Below are 7,567 nucleotides of genomic sequence, written 5' to 3' on the forward strand. Positions count from 1 at the left end.
TATACTCAACTTTATGACACATCCCTCCATTTGAATGCAACCTTCTGAGTGCCATATATAATAACTTCTAAAATGTCAGAGTATCATTTAGGCATTGATGGGCCTTTTGATTTTGGTGGAAAAAAATCAGAACATCAAAAAGGGAAACTGAAGGCCACATGGAACTCCTGGCATCTGGTCTACAACGACATCAAGGGTAATTAGGGACCTAGTGTGAATTCACAATTGCATGATTTTTGTAGAAATTACAAATTCAGGTGGGCTCCACAAAAAATGGAAGACTGAAAAAAAATGGCAGGCTCAATGCAAAAAACCCCCCCCAAAAACAAACAACTTACTGACAAGCAGAGAAAAGGGCAGGGAGCCCTGCAGCCTTGGAGCACAGGGGGGAAGGAGAAGTAAAGGCAGAAGGGTGGGTAGAGGGTGGGGACGGAAGGGAGACATGGCAGGGCTGCTCACAGCAGGAGGCAGACAGGGTCCTGGGCCAGCTGTGGGAGGCAGCCAGGAGGCTATGCCAAGGTCTTCAGGGCCCTGGCCTAACTCATTGCATTTGTGCACCTGCTGCCAGCAACTAGCCAGGCTCCTCAGACCCCAGTGCAGCCTCCTGGTTGCCCATTACCCCGTTGCAGCTATTTATGCAGCATGTCTGCTTAGAGATGGCCTGAAACAGTAGTTTAATTATCAGGATTAAACCAGGGAAGTCATTAATCCATGCTTAATGTGTGGGATGGCTTCCCTGGGCTTAATCAAGGGAATTTGAGCCATCTGGAAATCTGCAGGAAGGGGCAGAACTGCTGGAGTCCCTCTGGCAGACTTGTTTGGGGGTGAGGGGGGCACCACACTCAGTCTGCAAAAACGGTGGATGGCTCCAGGATCCGCCCAAGAAATCAGGCATCTGTCTCCTCGAGTCTGGTAGACCCCTATGTAGAATACAAATAACTAGCCAATGGAGCCCTGAGGCACAGGCATGCAAAAAGTTACTGCAGGGTAGGCAAGGTCAGGGAGCAAAAAGAAGATAGCTTGCTTCTCAGTGAACAAGATGTAAACTACCACAGCTTACACGGGGTAAAAGCAGACACACAGATAGTTACTACAGAGCAGCTGCTGCCTTCCTCCTAACTTGCTGAAAGATACATTGAGGGAGTTGGAGGCAAAAAGAGGACAGTAGCCCATGATTCAGAATGGAAAAAAAATATCTGGAATGGAAAAAGAAGGAATACAAACACAGACTGTGGCTGGATGAAAAGAAGGGATTAGGAGACCATATAGGACCTCTAACACTGGTGCAATGAAAAAGGAATATTTGCAGGGTAAGAGCAGAAGTTTAACAAGGTCTTCCCGAAGTAGGAGGATGGAAGAACAACACACATTAAGAGCAGGGGATGCAAAGATGCTCAACACAGGCTTTGAGTTTGGCCTACAGAACCAACAAAATATTTCATATCCAACCCAAAAAAGTGATACATTGTGGCACAAGGTGAGTTTCCCTCAGCCCTTGCAAGTATTTTCTAATGATGTTGACAGCTGTGGGTTTTTGGCTCAAATTGTTTTGCCCCTATTGCCTTCTGACATGATGTCCTTCCTGTAGAGTCCCAAGAGTGCTAAACTTTTGAATCTTATCTCAGTGGGATAAAGCATTGACTATATATAGGGTTTTGATTTTAGAAGACCACAAAACACTGAGTAAGCATTTTTAAAGACTTGAAACAACCACTGCCTCTGTGAGCAACCTTGTCTTACTACCTCAGAACAAGGAACTGCAAGCAACTATTTTACAAAATGTGTTATTACAAATAAAGCTATTGGGTGTTTAGTATAGTTACACTTAAGCAGAATAGGTTCGGAATGACCGTCTTGTTACTGCAAAAGAACTTTAAAAAAAGATGTGCATCATGTAAAACAATAAAATTCATGCATTTCAGTTATTAGTCATTGGCATGACCATATGAAATTCAGGTTCAACATGCTTTAAGTGTTGTATAAAGTTTATCAATTTAGGACTATAAAACACCTAAGAAGAATCCTTGTCTAGTCTTGTAAACTCTGTATTGTGCTGATCATACTATATCTGATTCATAGCCCACTCAAAGTCAGTACCAAAGATTCCCACTCAGTGGGTTTTGAACAAGGCACACTGTCAGCCAGGAGCAAATAAATATGGTAATATTTAAGCTATATGGATTATGTGGCAGAACGTATGGATATAATCATATATACAAGCATTTTAATAGATTTATTTAATTAAGACTGGTCATCTCAATTATAGCATAATTTTAGCTCAGTCACTAAGATGAAGAGCGTTGAATAAAAACATGAAAAAATACACAAATAGTTCTATCCTCTTCATCAAATTTGTATTAACACATGCACACTAACATTATGCCTAATCTTACAGTTGGTATTTACTAAAGGTTCCCATCATAAAGAAAACAAAACAAAAAAGGCAAACCTACATTTATTCAACCTTATCTTGGGTCTAAACCACCTAAATTTTAGACTCAGATGAACATAAACAATCACTCACTTCACAGGTGCATGCTGTGCTGCTGTTTAAGTGACGCACATTTTGCCCTATGTCTTCAGTGGGCTCACATGAGCCACACATGGCTAGCAAACCCCTGGTCAGCCCCCTCTGGCATAAAGACTATGCAATGACTGTAGAAGTTGGTGTATAGTTTTATGATGGTATTTTTAAATCTAACTCATTGCTGCAACATAAGTACTAATATATGCTAATACACTTTCACAGCTGAAAGAACTGGGAAAGGATGAATCATATTTGCAACACTTAAGAAAAAACAAGAAAAACACACTTCAAAGAAGACAATTCAGGGTAACAGGGCCTGGACAAATGAGACAAAGAATATTCAACAAATAATTATTTCAGAAGATGTAGAAAATATTCTTGAGACTTTTGACAGTGGGCTGGCTACCTGACATTTGGACTAAACACAGAAAACTGAATATAGGAAAGGTGCATCAAAAGCCTGGGCCTACCACTACTACTATTACTATTGTTATTCTTACTACTTTCTTCAACCCTAGATGCCAACTGGCATTACAGGTTGTACAGAAGTTATAGGTGGTGAAATACCAAGTAAAATTTATTTCCCTCAGAAAGTTAAGTGATAATGGGCAAAGCCTTCCGAAAATAAGTAGGTACTTAATGGGGGGGGGAGGAAAAGTGCATTAGGCCATTCTAGGGGATGTATCACCTCCATTGAGAAGAGACTAATAACAGAGGACACAATGAAGAGCAGAGATCCTAGATACAACTCTTCTCGTAACACAAAAATGCAGTGATAGTCAGCAAAACTGAAAAATGTAGTTAAAAATATAGTTTTCCCCATAATGCACAATTAACTTGTAGAACTCAAGATCTCAGCTGGCTTCAAGAACGAAAAATGATGCCCCTAAAAACCAAAAAACCCCATTCACAGTTTAAAAAACCCATTCACAATTAAAAGTGAGGATCAGAAGAAGCTTAACAGCACTGGTGGTGGCAGCTCCAGCCAGGCCTCAGAGCCAGGGTCAGAGCTAATTTATTCTGACAAAGTTCTGCAGCCATCACTTGGAAAAGGTATTAAAAATTGCATTTGGAATAAAATAACTGATCTGAAAACCTGGTTGTAGATTTCTCAAGGTAAGCCCCAAAAGAATGTGACAAATTTTTAATTAAAAAAATAAAAAATAAAAATAAAAAAACCTGGAATCAAATGAACAAACCAGACCAGAAGGCAGTGAATGGGCAAGCTTTACCAGATAGCTAATAAAGTAGTGTACACAACTGATTCAGGTATTTTATTGGTAGTCAAATATTTATGAAGCCCTGTAATTTTAGGAACTACATTGTACCAGAGTTTCAAAAATGAAAAATTTGGGATTAGATACCAGAAAGAGGAGTCCTATACTAAACAGGAGAAAAGGTACTTATATATGGGTATTTATGTCTATTAGATGTTCCAACTTTAAAGCTAAATACATGCAATACTTTAATTCCTGAATGACAACAAAGTAAAAGGGAAGTAAAGGGTCCCTTACCAAAAATGGAAAACAGTGAAATTTTAACAATAAAGTTTTGATATAAATCCATACTTAATTTGATAAATGACAAAATATTATTTAGTAATTCAAAATGTTACGCTTGTTAAGGTATTCTTTATGCAGGCTACAAAGGTGGCACACAATCCTGGACACTGTCACCAGAAATGCATCTCAGTTGTCATAAATAACTAAAGCGGGAAAAAAAACCTCTCATAATTCAACAAATATACAAGAAATTTTAGCAGAAACTTGGAGCAGCTCCTCCTGGTGGTATAGGATTTCGTCCAATACTCATTACAGAGATGCTCCCAAAAGACACACTAAGTAAGACCACTATATACAACCACTATAGACTCTTTGGATCTCCTGATGCATTGTGAGGAAGAGTTTCAATTAAAATGGCAATATAAAGTCTTGCTCTTTATAAAGGTAACAAAAACAGAGAAAAATCTTTGTCTCATTCTATTAATACATGCTTCATACATTTACAATACATTAAAAAGGTTCACCCAAATAGGGGGAAAAATCCATGCACTGTCAAGAAGTTGATGATGATCAATGACTGAGACAAACTCCTGTTTAGCTAATTAGAACCACTGATGAGCAATAATGATGTGAGCTAAGAATATTTGCAGACTTCTTTAGGATGAAAAATGGAGTGAAGAGAGGCTGTCAATTTGTACAAGTTTTAAGCTCCCGTCTTTTTTCCCCATGAGTACTACCTATTTTAAATGTTTAACATAGCTGTATTTAACCACATTGGATTATCTGCTTTCAGTTTTCATCATCTACCAAAAGCCAAAAATCAGTAAATTATTTTAAAGCATAACTAACATTTGTTGTTGTGTTGTGGTCTGGACTATGTATTATTTGACGTGACAAGATCATATTTTCTGGGGTTTGGCCCATTTTTAATGAGTTGTCAAAATGAAATATTAGACTATAAGAAAACATTTAACAATGCATGAGGTGTGAAAGTAGAAACTGCTTTATAAAAACCTAAAGATTGGCAAAATAAAAGTTCAGTGAAGTTTGTAGTATATTTTATTTTGTATAATAAATTTGCAAAGCAGCAATAAAAGCAGTAGAGAAAAAGATATTTGGGTCCTGCCATAGGTCTTAATTCATAGCACATACTTAACCACTCTTGTGGATAAATAAACATTTGTACTTAGCTCCGTTGCACTATTTTTAGACATTTAAATGAAAATAGGTTTAAATAATAATAGGCTGAAATATTATTTGGAAAGCTGTTCATAACTTCATTAATCATCTCACCTTAATCATGCTATTGAAAAAGCAGCACTATACAAAGTCAGTCCTAAATATCAAACAAAGCTTGCATAGTCTGAGCTCTGTGGTCAAATCATGATTATATTTTCATCACTATTTATCTATTAAATTAAAAACGATGCTTGTAATTATGTTACGTTAATGGATGGGGAAAAGAAGCTGGAAAGGCAGTAATATTTCAAGTTGCTGTGCATATCTTGAGAAATTTTTTAAAATGTAGTTATGGTCTCCTGATCTTTTTTACTGTTTTACATATGAACTGAATTAAAGTGAGCATACTCACTGACATCTATGTTTTATTACATCAGTGGTAAATAAATCTGACTAATACAGTCACTGATGTTGCACTCTCCCTACACTAGTGTAAATATGGTCCCACTCCTGCAATTATTTTTGCACAGGCATAACCCTGTGCCCATAAGAAATCAGCCACTGGATAAGTCTATATCTGCAACCAAGTCCTAATCTTGCAGTTCGAAACTTTAAGTTGCCTCTAAGTCAAAAGGAGCGGATAAGAGGGCTAATTAATTGTGGTCTCCTAATATACCTCAATTCGTCTTCATTCAGATCCTAGGAGTACAAAACCAACATTTAACAGTGAACACGCATCATCTAATTCAGAAACATATCATTAATTTCCTTGTTTTGAAATACTTAGAAAAATGTACTTAAAACACTGGTAAGAATTGGGAGGAAAAAAATATCAATATGAATGCCATTCATGCTATATTTCTTCAAAGAGCCAGTTATTTTCTGTAACCTAACCACGCATCTATTTGAACTCTGCTGTTACAGAAGGTAGACTTAAGCATGTAAATCTTTAAAGCTGAATCAACCTACTTACAGAAAAAACATAAACATGAAATTCTCATTTTTTCACCGATTCTTAAATTATCTAGTTACAGATATAATAAAGGCATTTCTCTTACTTGTTCTGTTAACTATTTCACACCATGTATAACAAAAAGACATAGTTAAAGAACACTGTTTCTTCTTTTGGAATCTAAATAGAATGGCTTCATTCATCAGGAGCATGTTATAAATCACCTATTTTAAACTACTGTACGTACATGCACATACAAGGCTTTTCAATATTGTTATGCCAAGCATGTGACAAATAAGAAAAAAATGAAGAGTCATATTTTGCTCTTAATTTTGCAAACATTTTTGATCTAGAATGTACAAGTCTCTTATTGCATTCAAAATATCAGCACTTCAGAACAGACTGTTTTAACATCTGCACATCACCAGGGTTTCCCCCAAGGATTTTTAAATGATGCCTGCCTGTGCTGAATAAAGTGCTAACTTGCACCTTGCATTTCAAACTGTGTCCTGAGCAGCCATCCAGTTGGTACAACACCAGCTGAATTCCCAGAGGCCACTGTTCAATCAGGCTTGACTACAATTATCATGTCAATATTTTGTGCTCCGATATGCAGATATGCACACATGCAGGCTGCATAATACTTCCTTCTCCATGGAATGTTGACTTATGTTCAATGTTCTGAGAATTTTTAATGAAACAGGATATTAAACTTTCATCAACTATAGACAACCACAACTATTTGACCTTAAAAGCAAAGGTTATATCCTTATTCCCTAGTATTCTGTCCACTTTGCTGAGTGATAACTACTATAGAGTCTGGTTAAAACAAAATATGCATATGTTAATTTTTTTTTTAAAAAACTCTCTCAAAGTAAGGGAGATGGACTGCTAATCCTTTTTTTAAAGCTTCATTAGTTTATTTACTTCCCAGTATTTGTCTCATTCATTTCCTGTTTTCACTTGTTAATACAATTTTCATAACAACAATGCAGAAAGCTGGCACAAGAAGTCTACTACATGCTATTTGAGCCCTTTAGAAGATGTAAGTAAGCAAATGAGGAAGTCAATGCTTTATTTTACACAAACATACCGTCACCAATTTTTGTTGTGTATAAAGGTTGTCCAAGCAAAATTCTAGAGAGGTGCTGGAAACACATGAGTTAAGTCTGATCATGTGCAGATAACACTGGCTCATGGAAATTTCCACAGCATGCCCAGCATGTGCCCCCTGGGTGACCTGAAACTCTGTCAATCACCAGTGACCTACTTTTCAATCACCAGTGACCTACTTTTCAGCCCTGCGCACGCCTAGTTACAACACAGAGCTGTAACTCACACATGCTCAGTTAAAAAGAGCATGACGTAATCGTGCTAGAAAATTCTAACAGCCAAGCAGCCTGATTG

The 7,567-nt window shown here is 37.2% G+C and overlaps 1 protein-coding gene across 5 annotated transcripts in view; it reads right to left on the minus strand.

Moving 5' to 3' along the window:
* CNTLN (centlein) overlaps nucleotides 1-7,567 on the minus strand; it is a 474,592-nt gene that overhangs the window by 405,135 nt on the left and 61,890 nt on the right. The window lies entirely within an intron of this gene.

This window comes from Gavialis gangeticus, unplaced genomic scaffold (assembly GCF_001723915.1).
Source record: "Gavialis gangeticus isolate Ggan-Ray unplaced genomic scaffold, GavGan_comp1, whole genome shotgun sequence".
NCBI lineage: Eukaryota > Metazoa > Chordata > Crocodylia > Gavialidae > Gavialis > Gavialis gangeticus.